The 16,124-nt window shown below is 42.5% G+C and overlaps 1 pseudogene across 1 annotated transcript; it reads right to left on the reverse strand.

Moving 5' to 3' along the window:
- Positions 1-4,392: 4,392 nt before the first annotated feature.
- Positions 4,393-15,905, reverse strand: LOC148755317 (small ribosomal subunit protein uS8 pseudogene; annotated as a pseudogene). The gene is made up of 2 exons (XR_016018537.1): positions 15,636-15,905; positions 4,393-5,144 (listed from the first exon to the last, which is right to left on the reverse strand). The product of XR_016018537.1 is annotated as a small ribosomal subunit protein uS8 pseudogene (transcript).
- Between the last annotated feature and the right edge of the window lie 219 nt (positions 15,906-16,124).

Genomic DNA, 16,124 nt, shown 5'->3' on the forward strand with positions numbered 1-16,124 from the left:
ATGAATAGATAAACAAAATATGGCACATTCATGTCAGGGAATATTATTTAGTCATGAAAAGGATATAAAGTACTGATACAGGCTACTTCATGGATGAAACTTGAACCCTGAAAACATTATGCAAAGTGAAAGAAGCAGACACGAAAGACCACAATATTATGTGATTCTATTTATATGAAATGTCCAGAATAGACAGATCCATAGAGACAGATAGTAGATTAGTGTTTGCCAGGGCCTGAAAGGAAAGGAGGGATGGGGAATGGTTGCTAATGGGTACAGAGTTTCTTTTTGGGGTGATGAAAACGTTCCGGATTTAGTCATGATAGCTGCACAATCTTGTGACTATACTAAAAGTATAGTTAAAATATGGGATGTGAAGTATACCAATAAAAAACTGAAGAACACTCCTTAATTTTCTTGACGCTCAAGTTGTGGTAGGATTTCCTCATGAAACCATTTGGGACTGGTTTTTTTTTTGTTTGTTTTTGTTTTATTTTTGCAGGGGTAGTTTGTGGAAAACGTTTTCTGCCTCTTCTATGGAAATTGGTCTGTTTAAGTTTCACATTGACTCAGTGGCAGTTCCTGTTGGTGAACCATATTTCGCTAATAATTTCCCTATATGATCTATTATGGATTTTCACATTAATGAGCATAGACATGTACAAAGTAGTATCTTTTGACATTTTAACCTTTCTCTCTATCGATAGGTACTATTATTCCACCCATACCCTCAGCTTTGTTCTAGGTTTTGCTCTGCATGTAAATATATTAAATGTTCACCATCAGTCCCTTAACCTACATGTTCCCAATTACCTCGTCGTTGGGTCAAGCTCATCTTCTAGTAGATTTCTCCCAAAAGGCACCTGGGAACAGTATTCCTTGAGTTCAAACCTGTTCTTTAATACGCTTGGTATTTGAAGGACAGCTTAACTAGAGTTTTTCACTCACACTTTATTTCCTTGAGTCTTGAAAACATTGCTGTCTGTTGTCACCTTCCTTTATATGTTGCTCTCCAGATGTCTAATTATAGCATAATTTATTATCCTTATAAATGATTTGATTTTTTATTTTTAGCCAGGGTGACGTGGTAAATTTTTTATGATAATTTTATCAGTGTATGTCCTGGAGTTGATAGTTTCAGCTCAATTTCTCAGTTTTCTGGGAATTTATTTTTCTCTTCTTTCAGAATGATTTTCTTGTGTTATGGTTTTAAACATTAATCATATTACATTGTTTCATTTTTATTCTTCAGGAATGACAATTATCTCTATGTTGGACTTTCTTTGCCTGTCTTTATTTCAACAACCTTTTTCCTTTTTACGTCCTTGTTTCATTCTCTCTGTCTCTCTCTCTCCTTTCTTCAATGTGCTTTCAAAATAGTCATTTGAATCTATTTGCTCCTGGACACCTTGTAATTTATTCTTCATTTCTAATATAATTTTGTCTTTATATTCATAAAATTTCTTTCCTGAATTCAAGCAACTTTCACTGCATTTCTTCCTGTTTTGTGTCCATTTTTCTCCTTAGTTTTAAATTTTCTAATTCTAGGCTTTTAAACAAATGGCATAAAGCAGGTTTGAGTTCTCATATTCCTGGCTATTATATGGTTTAAGAACAGCCTTTTCTGTCAGTGTAGTGGAGTTTTAAAATGGCTGATGTTAGTGGGTTGGGGAGGGGGAAGGCTGGGGTGGGCGTATTTTGTTCTATAGTTTCTTCAGGATTCTTCATTTCCCCCACCCTGTACTAGTTTGCTAGGGCTGCCATTGCAAAGTACCACAGACAGAGTGGCTCCAACAATGGAAATTAATTTTCTCACAGTTCTGGAGGCTGGAAATCTGAGATCAAGGTGGCAGCAGAGTCGGTTCCTTCTAAGGCCTCTCTCTCTTTGGCTGTAGATGGCTGTCTACACCCTGTGTGCTCACATGGTCGTCCCTCTGCCCTCTATGTGTGTAATTTCCTCTTCGTATAAGGACACCACTCATTTTGGATTAAGGCCCACCCTAGTGACCTCATTTTAATGTAATTACCTCTTTAAAGACCCCATCTTCAAATACAGTCACATCCTGAGGCACTGGAGGGGAGGGAGTGGGACTTCAAAATATGAATTTGGGGGGATACACTTCAACCCTGAGCACCCCCTTCATTCCTTCTTTCTATTCACTGCCATGTCTCCAAGAGCATCCATTCTTCCCTATTGTTTTGTTATCTTTTGCTGCATAATAAACTACCCCAGAACGTAGGGCCTTAAAATAACAACCATTTTATTGTGTTTCATGGTCCTCGGGGGTGATGAGGCTCAGCTGTCTTGCTGTCACTTGGGGCACCTCATATGGTTGTCGTCAGGTGATGGCTGAGATTGGAGTTGGCTGAAGACTTCTTTCACTCTCTATTATCTGGGCTGGAACGGCTAGGACAATGGAAGCTAGCTGATGCCCTCTCTCTCCTCGTGTGGCCAGCTTGAGCTCCCTCAGTGGCAGTGGCTTTCCCCACAGCAAGTGGTCTGAAAGTGGAAGCTGCCAGTCCTCTTCTAGGCTAGGCCTAGAGTTGGCACAGAATGTCCATCATCCTCATTATCCTTACATAACCAATTTTCTATTGGTTACAACAGTCATAGACCCACCCAGATATAAGGGGGTAGAGAAATGGATTCCATCTCCCAGTGGATAGTAAGGATTGAATCTCGTCCCCTCAAAATTTATACATTAAAGTCCTAACCCTCAACACATCCAAAGGTGACCTTATCTGGGAATAGAGTCTTCACAGAGGTAAGCAATTTAAAATGAGGTCATTAGAGTGAGCACTAATCCAATAGGAATGATGCCCTTTCAAAAAGGGGAAATGTGGACACAGAAACCTGTGTAAAGGGAAGAAGATGTAAAAAGACATAGGGAGATGACAGCCATCTCTAAGCCCAGGAGAAAGGCCTGGAACAGATCTTTACCTCACAGCCTTCAGAAGGAACCAACCCTGCTGACACCTTGATCTTGGACAGTAGCCTCCAGAACTGTGAGACAATACCGTTCTGTTGTTTAAGCCCCCAGTCCGTGGTCCTTTGTGACAGCGGTCCCAACAAATTAGAATGATGGGAGAATGGCATGCATCCATAGAAAGGGAAGGAATGATGGCGACCATCTTGGAAAGAAGCTACTACAACTGTTTGTCTTTCCCAGAAGCACGGCTTCACTGAGGCTGCCAGCTTTCACCAACTACATTTGAACCCCTTCCCTATAGCTGCTGCTGTGAACTGCCAAGTGCCAGACCTGTGTTCAGTCTGTGGACATGTAGGTGAACATAAGCTGTAGGGGACAGACATTGTCCACGACCTCGGCTTTCTCCTTCTCCCTACCCCTTCCTCCTCCTCTTCCTTTGTTCTTCTCCTCTTCTTACTGAATCTTTTACTTCTCTCTCCCCTGGTGCCCCCACTCACAGACTTGCAAAGGCAAAGTAGCTGTGCTGGAATTTGATGTTTGGAGCTCACAGGTGATTTGTTGGTTGTTGCGTTCTGTCTCCTAGTAACGTTGAAGGTATGGGTCAGGTGTGGTTTTACTTGCATTCTTGGTTGACCTTACGTGTTTAGATGTATTAACTCAATCCATTGGATGGACACATTTCCTCCATAGCTGATAAACGCCTTTTGTGCTGGAATCTTTGGTCTGTCCCTGTAGATCCAGCCTTCATGCTGCTCCACTCTGCTCGGTGACTCAGGAGGCTGACTTTTACAGCTGACACAGACTGGCTTGTGTGCTCTCCAGCTCCATGTTGGATTCGACCAATGGTAGGGGAGCAGCAAAATATCCGAGGGAGTAAGGGAATAGAGGGAAGTCAGGGTATTTTTCTGCCAGCTCTGCCCCAGCCCTCTCTGTCTCATGATGCTTCGGCCTTAGGAATGGTAATAGAGCTACTGGTCCTTTCCCTGGGCATAATTCCTAGTGGTTTCCAACTATGCTTATTCTGGATATTTCATATAAATGGGATCATATGTGCCCTTCTGTGTCTGGCTTCTTTCACTCAGCATAGTTTCAAGGTTTATTCATGTTGCACCATTATGTATCAGTATTTCATTCCTTTTTATAGCCCAATTAATATTCCACGGTGTGGACATAGCACATTTTGTTTATCCATCCCTCCATTGATAATGGGTAATACTGTTATTAACATTCATGTACAAGTTTTTGTGTGGACACACATTTTCATCTCTCTTGTGTATATATCTAAGAGTGGAACTGGTGGGTCATATAGTAACTTTATGTTCAATCATTTGAGGAATTCATATATATATATATATATATATATATATATATACACATATATATTTAAATATCAAAAAATGTATGCACATTTTAAGAAAAGAAAAAACTGTATTAAAATTGTAATACTCTATATATAGTCACATTTGACTTCTGCAATTACAAGAGGTGCTCAGAGTGGTTACCATCAGTGTCCAGACACTTCTGATTACGGCGAACTACTGCTACATCAATCACATCTCTTAAAATGTGTATACATTTTTTTGGCACCCTCTGCATATGTATATAGATATATGTGTGTGTATATATGTAATTATATATAATATTCATATGTATAATTTTAATATACTTCTCAATATTGCTAAAGAACTGTCATATTTATCCTTTTAAATGGTCATTTTAGAGTCCACTAAATTTAATGTTCTTAATTTGATTATTTTCTTTCTTTTCTTTTTTTTCTGTCCATTGAGGGATTTTATTTGCGCCTATGTATTACATCCCTAGAAAAAGAATCCCAGGATTTTCCCTCCTGTGTGTTTTCGTCTTGCTTCTTCATGGTCCATGATGCCCTCTGAGATTGTCAGTACAATGAAACCAAATTGACGGACGGGAGCAGGTTTTTCTGCCATTTTTCTAGATCTTTGAGTTGCACATCAAATCTGGGGCTGATGACTCCACACTAGTTTAACCCGCCCATGAGGTTCAGGACAATTTTCCCCGCTCTGTGATCATCAGTGATTTCAAATTCGCCAATGTAACCGTGCTTCATCGTCACTGTTAGAAACCGGACGATGACCTTGGAGCACGGCCTGATGAGAACATGGCGTTTGCCTCTCTTCTCAGCATTGTCGATGCTCTTGAGAACATCGGCCAGGACATCCGTGAGCACCATTGCGGCTGCATGGAAAGATGGCGGAAAGAGCTAATTTGATTATTTTCTAATTTGATAGATAGTGCTTAGCTTTTTTTGTTAGTTTAAATAATGCTGCTATAAAAATCTTTAAATACATAAGCTTTTTGTCCTTTTAGATCAGGGTTCCTCAACCTTGACCTTATAGACATTTGGGACCAGATAAATCTTTGTGGGGATTGTCCTGTGTACTATAGGATACTTAGTAGCATCTCTGGCCTCTACCCCCTCATCCAAATTGTGACAACCAAAAACGACTCCAGACATTGCCAAATGTCCTCTGGGGTGGGGCTGGGGAATTGCACCTGGTTGAGAACAACTGTTTTTAATATTTTACTCAAGACAAAGGCTCAAGAATGAGATTTACTGAATTAAAGGCCATGAGCTTGTTCATGGGTCTCTGTGTTAATGAGTCGCCCTCCAACAGTCTTTGTCATGAGGGTGAGGAGAATGCAATCAGGGATCCTCGCGGAAGTAGTGGGGGCACCTGTGCAAGAGTGGTCCTTACGCACAGGGCAAGGAATGGCTTCCCACTGCTGCTTGCACACCCGCCTTTCACATTGCAGTCCCCAGGAAGGGCTGCCAAGTGCATAACTCCAGATATTTCTCATTTAGCGTATGACATGATCACAGCAGCCTCTAACTCATTGTGAAGAACAAGCACATACTGGCTGAGATCCTACAGACACTCTGGAGATGGAGAAAGAGAGGGAGGGAAAGAGCAGAAAACAGAGAGAGGACACAGGACACAGGGAAGAGCCAGCCAAGCCTAGAGGGTCACACTCATGAATGGCTGGTAGTGGGGGGCACACGTGAGGACGAGATCATGAATGGCTGTCCCAGAACATCCACATGAGGGATATTAATAGAGCTGTTCCAGGAGAGGACACTCTGTGCTTCGGGAGGGTGAGACAAGAGCAGGGCCAGGTGTACGGGAAGTAGGCGCTGTGACAGCCCCACCACGGGAAGTGGGGGGGTGGTGGTCATTGGCGAGGCATCGAAGGCCCTCCGGTTGGCTCTTGTCCCCTGACATTACTTCCCAGTGATGTCAGCCATCCCCATATAGACTCAGAGTTCCAGGCCCTCTGAGGCTAGCCGCATCCTCCTGGACATGGCTGGGGGCCTGGAGCTGTGTTCCCTAATTCAAAAGGCTGTGTGGAGCAATGTGAGGGGCTGAGAAAGTAGCCAGGTGTGACAGGAAAGTCAGAAAGGGGCATTGTACTGGATTGAACAATATCTCCCAAAATTCATGTCCACCTAGGACCTCCGAATGTGACCTTATTTGGAAATAGGTTCTTTGCAGAGGTCATACTGCAATTAGTATGCAATTAGTAAGATGAGGTCATATTGGAGTAGGGTGGGCTGTAAATCCAATGTGATTGGTGTCCTTAGAAGAAGACGAGAGAGGCACAGACATACAGGGAGAAAGCCACATAAATACGGAGGCAGAGATTGGAGTGATGTGTCCGCAAGCCAAAAAACGCCAAGGATTTCCAGCAACCACCAGAAGCTGGAAGAGGCAAGTAAGACTCTCCCTGAGAGCCTTCAGAGAGAGCATGGCCCTGCTGACACCTCAATCTCAGACTTCCAGCTCCCAGAACTGAGGGACAATACATTTCTGTTGTTTAAAGCCAACCAGTTTGTGGTGCTTTGTTACAGCGGCCACAGGGAAGAACACAGCAACCTTGTATTTGCAAAGGGTCTTTGGTCCAGGGTCCTGTGTCCTGAGCTTTATGCCTTAGGTCTCTGGGGGACTTAGCCTTTAATGTGGCAACACTGTGCATAGAGGCAGAGTTTGGGGCCTGGAATCAGCCTTCTTGGGTTCAAATTTCAGTAGTCCCGCCTCTGGCTAGCTGTCACAGATTGAATCTCCTAAGATGGCTGCAAGATCTCCCAACCGACGTGCTCTTCCCGCAATGGGTCTTTGACTGTCCTCCCATCAAAAAATGCGGCCCTCCCCTTTAATCTGGACCAGCTTGTGACTATGGCAGAGGTAATTCTCCGTGACATCTCAGACTGGGTCATAAAAAGTGAAGTAGCTTCTGCTCTGCTCACCAGAACACTTACTTGCATTGGAGCGCTGAGGCCACCATGCTGTAAGAAAGCCCAACTAGCCCACCTGGAGATGCCTTGAGGCCATATGAAGAGAGAAATGCGTGGCCAGCCCCAACCTGTCCCAGCTCCAGCCACCATCCGACTGCAATGGCATGAAAGACCCTGAGCCAGAAAGCACACAAGCCCTTCCCAAACTCCTGACCCACAGAAATCATCAGAGAGAATAAAATGTTGTTGTTGTTTGAAGCCAGTAAGTTTTGGGGTGATTTGTGCAACAATTGGTAACCGAATGCTAGCTCTATACCATGGACAAGCTACTTGAGTCTCTCTTTGCCTCATCTATTATAACAGCACCTATCTCATGGAGAAAGATTAAGGAAGTAATATATGTAAGGTGTTTATCACAGGGCCTAGCACAAAGTAAATGCTCAATGCAAATTAGCAATCATGCCATTATTATTATTATTACTATAAATAACTATACAATATAGTTATTGTATATACTTTCCACCAAGAAATCACTTGTACCCACTTTGGGGAGCAGGAAACTGATCATCCAGAAGGCATTCATTCATCCCTTCAACTACTTATTGAGTGCCTGCTGTATGCCAAGCACTGTCTAAGCACTGGGACCACAATAGGAAATTAGGAATACAGGACTCCCTACCTCACAGCCATGAGACAAGAACAGGTTAAACCATTTGGTCTCAACTCACAGCAAAGTAACACAACCAAGGTTCAACTTTAATCCGTCCATCTCTAATTCTATGATCCCAACATCCAGAGCTTTCCCCATCCACAGAGTAATTCCTCTGAGGCTGATGTGCTCTTCTCCAACCACGGCGCCTCGCACCCCCAGGGGATATAGACCCCTCCCAATGAAATTGTGGATCCATCAGGGGTGTGGCAGGTGAAGGAGAGAATGCAGATCCCCCCAATGGCCTGTTAGGGGTTGTGGGGAGGGTCAGGATTTGCCCCCTTCCCCCAGGGGGGCCTAAGAGAAGGAAGGGGAGTGGCAGGAATGTCCCCAGCGTGAGAGCACTTAGGGAATGACTGACAGCTTTGTCATCCCTCCTCAGCAACCACTGCATTTATCTTACTAGGATCATTTTTCTTGCAGGAGGCAAAGCTTTTGGACAGAACTCCAAATGTTTTTGAAAATCATTTAAAATACTGTTTGTTCATGACTAGCAACAGATGATTCCTGCTCTTAGGGACCCTACTACCCTGTTTTGCTCTCTCTGACTCTGAGGCAAGGGGCATAGTTAATTCTTTTCTTCTAGAACCACATGGCCCCCTCGTTGATTTTCATCCCAGTTCCGCAGACGAGTCCGCTTGTGCCCTGAGAGCGGCCACTCCCACAGGCCCACACTCCTCTGTCTAAGTGAGTTTTAAGTTTCATGCTCCCTGGGTTAGCCCCTGTCACCATGACAGCTCTGCTGCTCTCAGCCTCAGAAACAAACAAACAAGAATGAAGGGGACTTTGCAACTACTTTGTTTAAATAGAAAAAAAACCTGAGGCCCAGAGAGGTGAAGCCATTGGTCTAGATTATACAGCCAGCTTCTTGCCTCCCTGTGGATAAAAAAGGCACCACATACTAAATCTGCCAAGCTCAGGCAAGGCCTGCGCTGTGGGTCTTACAAACTCAGAGACTGAAAGTAACCACATAGGATGGTCTGAACATCAAAATTCCTGACTCAAAGTGAGTTATGGTGTACACCTGGAACTAATGGAAAAAAAAACAAAAAAACAAAACATAATATAAAGCAAAAAAGAAAAAAAAAATCATGAAGTAAAAAAATAAATCAATAAATAAAATAAAAGTGAGCCATAATGGGGAGTCTCATCCTAGGCCTATTGCTTCCTTGACAAAGGTCAGTCTTTACCTGAAGTGAGCCTGTCCATTGTCTTTTTGTATCTAAGATAACATACCTTTGAAATGTCAGCATAATCTTTTTTTTCCGGACCCCTCAGGGCACACCCTCCACACCAGAGCTCAAGACCAGAGAACCCCTCATTGTTATTCTGTTCCCCACATACCATGTCTATGTGCTGTAAATGTGAGTACAGGACTAACTGTCCTGTGCCCACCAATGTAACAGCAGTATGTGTCCCTCTGTTCTACTTTTTATCCAATCCCAGAGATTCCCCTGCTTTGCTTTCTTCTGCCTCCTTAACCTACCACCAATTGATTTCATGTAACTCTCCTTACGTCTCCTCCTTTGATTCTAATGTACAATATAAACTTCAAAACTGCCATTCTCTACAGCATTTTCTCAATCTATTGAGATTTTGCTTCCCTGCAGTTCTCATCAATTTGGCTCAAATAAACTCACAAAAATTCTCTACAGGTTTGGACGTTTCTTACATCGACATTTACTTGGCATAGTCGGCAGGATTCCAAAGACGCTGACCCAGGACCCTCCCACGGGTGGCGGGACCTGGTGCTAGGTACCAGCAGGGGCCCCTTGTGCCTCACCCACTGCCTGCTTTGCATCAGGTGAACTTGGGTGGGTCTTTCTTGGAATTCTGGACCTCACCTGTTTTAAGGTAGGCAGCCCTGATGTTATTTGAGCTGTTCTTAAAAAAACTAATGAACGAACAAACAACCAAAAAAACAAGGGGCAGCCGATTAGCTCAGTTGGTTAGAGCACGATTCTCCTAACACCAGGGTCGCCAGTTCGATCCCCACATGAGCCACTGTGAGCTGCGCCCTCCACAACTAGATTGAAACAACTACTTGAATTGGAGCTGATGGATCCTGGAAAAACACACTTAAAATAAATAAAAGTTTTTTTAAAAAATTATAAAAAGCAAACCTTGAGGTGGCAGTAAAGGATAAGGATTGGGATAACCCAGGTTAAGGATAAGGGTTGCGATAACTCAGGGACAAGAGAAAAAAAAATGGGTGTCTGGTTTTTAATTTTGGCTTTTCAGTTGAAATTGCTTACTGAGAGTCTGAACAAAACCTTTCACTAGATAAATGAAAATCAGAACTCTTTCGGCTTCAAAGGTAAGGGGCATTTACTGCCCCCAGCTTGAATTTCAAGTGTTCTTAGGTGACAAAGAATCTATGTAGAGGTGTCTGAGGGTACCCCCCTCAAGAAAGCCCCATAGGGAATTCCAACACAACTGTAATTGAATAATTGGCTTGTTTGGGGATGGGCACACAAAGGCTGGTTACCTAGTGCTCTGAGTCCTCATGGTTGTATTAGGCAGCCGGGGAGAGAAACCAAGACACGTAAGACAGTTGGAGCAATATGGGAGGTGATCCATGAGCAGCACACGTCAACCTACTATACAATATCCCTTTGTTCAGACTCTGTAGATCTCAAAAGAAAACTAAAATTAGCATGGGAAATCATGCCTCCAAGGCTGAGGAGTTCCCAGCCCCCCATTAATACTCCTGCAGATGTACAACTTGTAGAGAGCCTTCACTTGCAAGTACTTATAGAAATGGGAAGATTTTTTTCCCCCCTTCTTCTGCCTCCTCCGCCCTCTCCCCACTCCGGTTCAAGCCGTTGTTTCTCAGTCTAGTTGTGTAGGACACAGCTCCTTGGCCCATGCTGGTATTATGAGCCTTGCGGCCCCCCAGCTGAGGCAGTCGGTCACCAGTCGTCAGCAGCTGCTCACAGCAGATCACAGCAGCTCTCGCTGGCTGCCAGCCACTCACGGTGGCCACGGGTCACTCATGGCACACACAGTAGCCCATGGCAGCACAGCAGCCCGCGGCAGCCCAGCTCCAGGGAGGGCCGTTGTTCACAATCTTAGCTGTAGAGGGTGCAGCTCACTGGCCCATGTGGGACTCAAACCGGCGACCTTGGCATTAAGAGCACAGCGCTCCAACCACCTGAGCCACTGGGCTGGCCTAGGAATGGGAAGATTTAACTAGAAGTAATATCAACTTAAGATGGCCAAAATGGAGCTCTTTTGACATGTAAAATTAATTTTTTGCATGCATCAGAGGGGGGCAAAAAGCCAGCTCTAGGATCAAACTGAATGAATGTGAGGTTTACCTCAATTGGCAATTAGAAGCCTCTGAAACAGAGCACAGAGAGACTATCTTCTCTCCAGGGAGTTAATAAGAACATTTTAGAGACTGTGTCTGAACCAAAGAAGGTTTCCAAAGCTGCTGAATGCCAACACCCCACTTTTCCCTCTTCTCCAACTGCCCCGCTGTATACTTCGTTGTTCAGACTTACTCTCCTTTCCTCCCTCCTCTTCTCTCTCTCTTCTGCACCTTCTCCACTGCAGCTCTCTATTGATCTAGGGGACACTCAAAATAGAAAACCAGACCAGGATAGACTAGGAAAAAACAGAATTCTCGCAGCTCTCTTCGGAGAAAAGCCATTCTCAGGCAGAGAGGAACGAGCAGTAGTGTACGTTCCTTGGAATAGAACAGAATTAAGGAATCTACTTAAAGATTTCCCCAACCCTCTCCAGGACCCAGGACCCAGAAAACTGTTAGAACATCTGGTCCTGGCTATTCTGAACCATTCTAATGAATATACCTACTAGTTTCTGAGAGCAAAGCAACAGAATGGCTAAATAAGTTGTACTAGGAAACTCCTGTAGAGAACTCAAAAAGAAAAAAAGAAAAAAAAAAAAAGACAGACTGAGAAAAATGCATAGGATTAGCCTACTGGCTTTACCAAGCCGTACCTGAGATTTTTCCCTAGAAAATGGACTGGACCAAGATCCAGCAATGATTTCTTTGAACTTTTCAAAAAAACTCTCAAACAATACTCAGGTCTGTCTCCAGACACTTCTAAAGAGCATCACAATCATCCTTTACTAAATTTGGCATTTTTGGAAGGACTAGATGAAGAGCTTGTCACTGATGAAAAACATAAACTGGCTGACCACATGCACTAACGAATGGGCAATTCTGACTGATCAACTATCTAAAACGATTCCAAAGAGAGAAAAGGACAAAGCTGCCAAAAATCATGAACTTACAGCTCCAGCAATTAAGCAGCCAGGTCAGACCCTGTCTAAATGAAGGCTTTCAGATAAGGAAAGAGAAGAGTCTGTTCTTAATGTAAAAAGTCAGGTCACCTTAAGAGGGATTGTACAAAAACTGAAATGGGATTTAAGAAAAGAAAAGAAACAGAAGCAGGCGTAGGGCTGTCCCCCTTCTCCTTACTCAGACTGTGACAGAAGTTGAAATTACCATAAAAGGGGAAATCACTGAGGCCTTGTAGAAACTGGGGCTACTTTGCCTGTTTTTAACCCTATTCGATTATTAAATTGTCCTCTCCCTCAAATGGTAGGGACATCTAATCAACTAATGTCTGTTTTTAAATCAAAACCTGTTCCCTTCCAGCTAGGGAACACTATGGAGCAACATATATTTTTACTAGTCAAATCTGCCCCAATTCACCTGACAGGGTGAGGCTTTCTTGAAACCAATGATGCCCACCTATCCTTTTCCAAAGAAGGGTGAAATATATTTAGAACTAAATGAATCAGACACTGAACTGATTGAGAAAATAATGATTTTAAAGGAAACTCCACGAGAAGAAACTAATCTTGAGACTGACTGAACGTTTGTCAATGCGATTAAGTCAGCCACTATTATTAAAATAACTATTGACAATACTTTGCCTCTACATAATATTCACCAATATCCCAAGGACATCTCCTACTTCCTTTAGGTCCATTTGAGGTATCGTAATTGTATTTTATCCAAATGCCACCATCTCAAAAGTACAAATATGTGTTGTGATTTGTGGTTGTTCACTGGGTTGAGGCATTTCCTTGCAGGAGAGCAACAGCCTTAACAGTAGATAAATTATTATTGGAAAAAAATAATTTCCAGTTGGGGAATTCCCTCTGAGTTACTTAGTGATTGACGGACTCATTTCACTGGGCAATTAATGCAATCTATTTGTAATATTTGGCCTATTCCACAGCATTTTTATTGTGCTTCTCACCCCAGCCCTCTGGATTGGTAAAACGTACAGATGGTACAATTAAAACTCAACTAGGTGCATTTTCAGAAGCTTTTAATCTCCCTTAGCCAAAAGCTCTCCCTGTCATGCTCCTCAACCTGAGATCTCCTTTCGGTAAACATAACCCTTTTCCTCATTAAACAGTCACTGGTCATCCTGTGTATCTGGATGAGGGGACATATGAACCAACCTTACAAAAAGGAGACATTCTACATTATTATTATCAAGGACTCATTAACCAGCTTAAAGAAATTGATAAATTAGTATCGGATTTATTTCACAGCGTGCTCCCAGGAGACAAAGACTTCAAAGACCACAACTTACAACCAGGAGATTTTGTCCATTGGAAAAGACGTCATTTAAGAGACTGTCTCCAACCTCATTCAAAGGGATCTTATCAGGTATTACTGACTAATCCACGTGCAGCTAAACCTAAAGGTGTTAATTCAAGGATTCACATTTCTCATCAAAAATGAAAAATAAAGAAAGGTACCTAACTGCAAATGGAGCTCTGTCCCTCTCTCTGACACTTGTCTCTGCCTACAGTGGACATCAAAGACTCCTTGAGGATAAGAAGTTGATGACATGAGAGGCAGACAGCTATCACAAGACATAGACAAGGCTGTATACCTACAAAATGACATTGAACTTAAAAACCATTTGTTTGATTGTCTTTACCTGTCTGCTAATAATATTAGTCATAATAATAGTCATACTTGTTCTTTGGCTTTTCTCAAACGCTGTTCTTATATAGCCCAACTGTTAATAATTGCTGAAGGTCTATAAGATAACTTTTGTCTTATCAATAATACTGCTTATATGGTTTCTCTTTTGAAATTTAGAACGAATGTTATTGCAGAAGGAAGAAAAGGGATGTGTGTGTGTGTTTGTTTGTGTTTAATTTTTATTGGGGAACAGTGTGTTTTCCCAAGACCCATCAGCTCCAAGTCAAGTTGTTGTATTCAATCTAGTTGTGGAGGGCGCAGCTGGCTGGCCCATGTGGGAATCGAACAGGTGACATTGGAGTTACGAGCACTGCACTCTAACCAACTGAACCAACCAGCTGCCCCTGGATGTGTGTGTTTTTGAGAGAAATTAAAAGAACATATTTTGTCCTAATAAGTAGGTTATTTCTGAATGAGTAAAAAAGAGAGAAACTAAGAAGGGTAAGAGAAGTTGTAGAAGGTTAGTGGAAAAGGAATCTTGAGAAAGGAATTTCATATGTAAATGCTAGAACCCTATTATGAGAATGTGCTTACCCCTTAACCCAACAAGGACTATTAACTATATTAATTCAGATAAAAGCTGAAGGGCTATAAAAAAAAAAAAGGCCCTGTTTGACGGCTGCTAAAGCACAGGAAATTTACTTAGGAAACTCTTACTGTCCTCCTGGCTTCTGGACATTTTTTTTATGGTACAGTAGTACCTCAGTTTTCAAACGTCTCCATCGACAAACATTTCGGTTTACAAATGCTGTAAACCTAGAAGTAAATGTCAGTTTTCCAAACACACCTTGGAAGTCGAACATGTCACTCGGCTTCCACTGAGTGCAAGATCCTGAGGCCTAGCTGTCGGCTGTTTTCGAACATTTCAGAACTCGAATGGTCTTCCAGAACGGGTTACGTTTGAAAACCGAGGTACCTTGGTAATTATAATTTACACCATTATGTTCTTACAGCTTTGGCTCCAATTAAACCTAAAAGTTACAGTTCCCAATTGCGCAACTAGCAGGAATTAGATTAATAATGAATGATACTTGAATGCTTCCAATGGGAAGTAGAGAGATCATATTAAAATAATAATAATAATAATAATAGTAATAATAATAATAATACCAGTAAATGGGAACCCATCTCATGGTCAGATTGTGAAAACTGAAGAGATGTACCCTCAAACTATAAGTGAATGCTATATTAGATGCTAAATACAGAAAAGTGAGATAGACAGCAAAATTTGGATCACGATAGTTTTCAGGTTAAAAATTATCCAGAGCATGTTTTCTTAATGAAGGCCCAGGAGACCTTCCCATTTACCTGCCTTTGCCTTTTGAGAAAAATTCAGCTTTGACGTCCATCTAAGACTATGGTCTTGCCTCATTCCCAGTGGTCCACCACTTCAGCAAGACAAATGACGACACTAAGACGTCCTAGGAATGAGCCTTCCTGGCACCATGGGACCACCTTATCCCGTGGTCATTAAGTTGGTCATTAACGCAGCCTTCAGATTGGTTTATGACCAAAGGGGGTAAGTGTGGATGAAAAAGGGGTCACATACTAAACCCTACAAGCTCAGGGGAGGCCTTACAAACTCAGAGACTGAAAGTAACCATATCGTCTGAACACAAAAATTCCTAACTAAAAGCAGGTCATGGCGGGTAGTCCCTCCTAGGCCTGTAGCTTCCTTGACAAAGGTCAGTCTTTATCTGACGTGAGTCTGTCCATTGTCTTTTTGCATCTAAGATAACATACCTTTGAAATGTCAGAGTCGTCTCCTTTTCCAGACCCCTGAGGGCACACCCTCCACACCAGAGCACGAGACCAGAGATACCCTCATTGTTATCTTGTTCCCGACATACCATCTCTATGTGCTGTAAATGTTAATTACTAACTGTCCTGTACCCACCAATGTAACAGAAGTACATGTCTCTCCATTTTACTTTTTATCCAATCACAGAGATTTCCCCCTCCCCTTTTTGCTTTCTCCCGCCCCTTTAATCTACCACCAATGGATTTCATGTCTCCTCCTTTTATTCTAATATGTAAAATAAACGGCAAAACTGCCATTCTCAGAACATGTCCTCAATCCGTTGAGATTTTGCTTCCCAGTGATTATCTTCAGTTTGGCTCAAATAAATTCACAAAAATTCTCCACAGGTTTGGACGTTTCTTATGTCGACACTTCCTTCCTGTGTTCAGATATACACCAGGTTTCTAAGAGCCCTGTAAACCAGTCAGTGT

Source organism: Rhinolophus sinicus, chromosome 14 (assembly GCF_057876585.1).
Source record: "Rhinolophus sinicus isolate RSI-liver-muscle chromosome 14, RSI-T2T, whole genome shotgun sequence".
Lineage (NCBI taxonomy): Eukaryota > Metazoa > Chordata > Mammalia > Chiroptera > Rhinolophidae > Rhinolophus > Rhinolophus sinicus.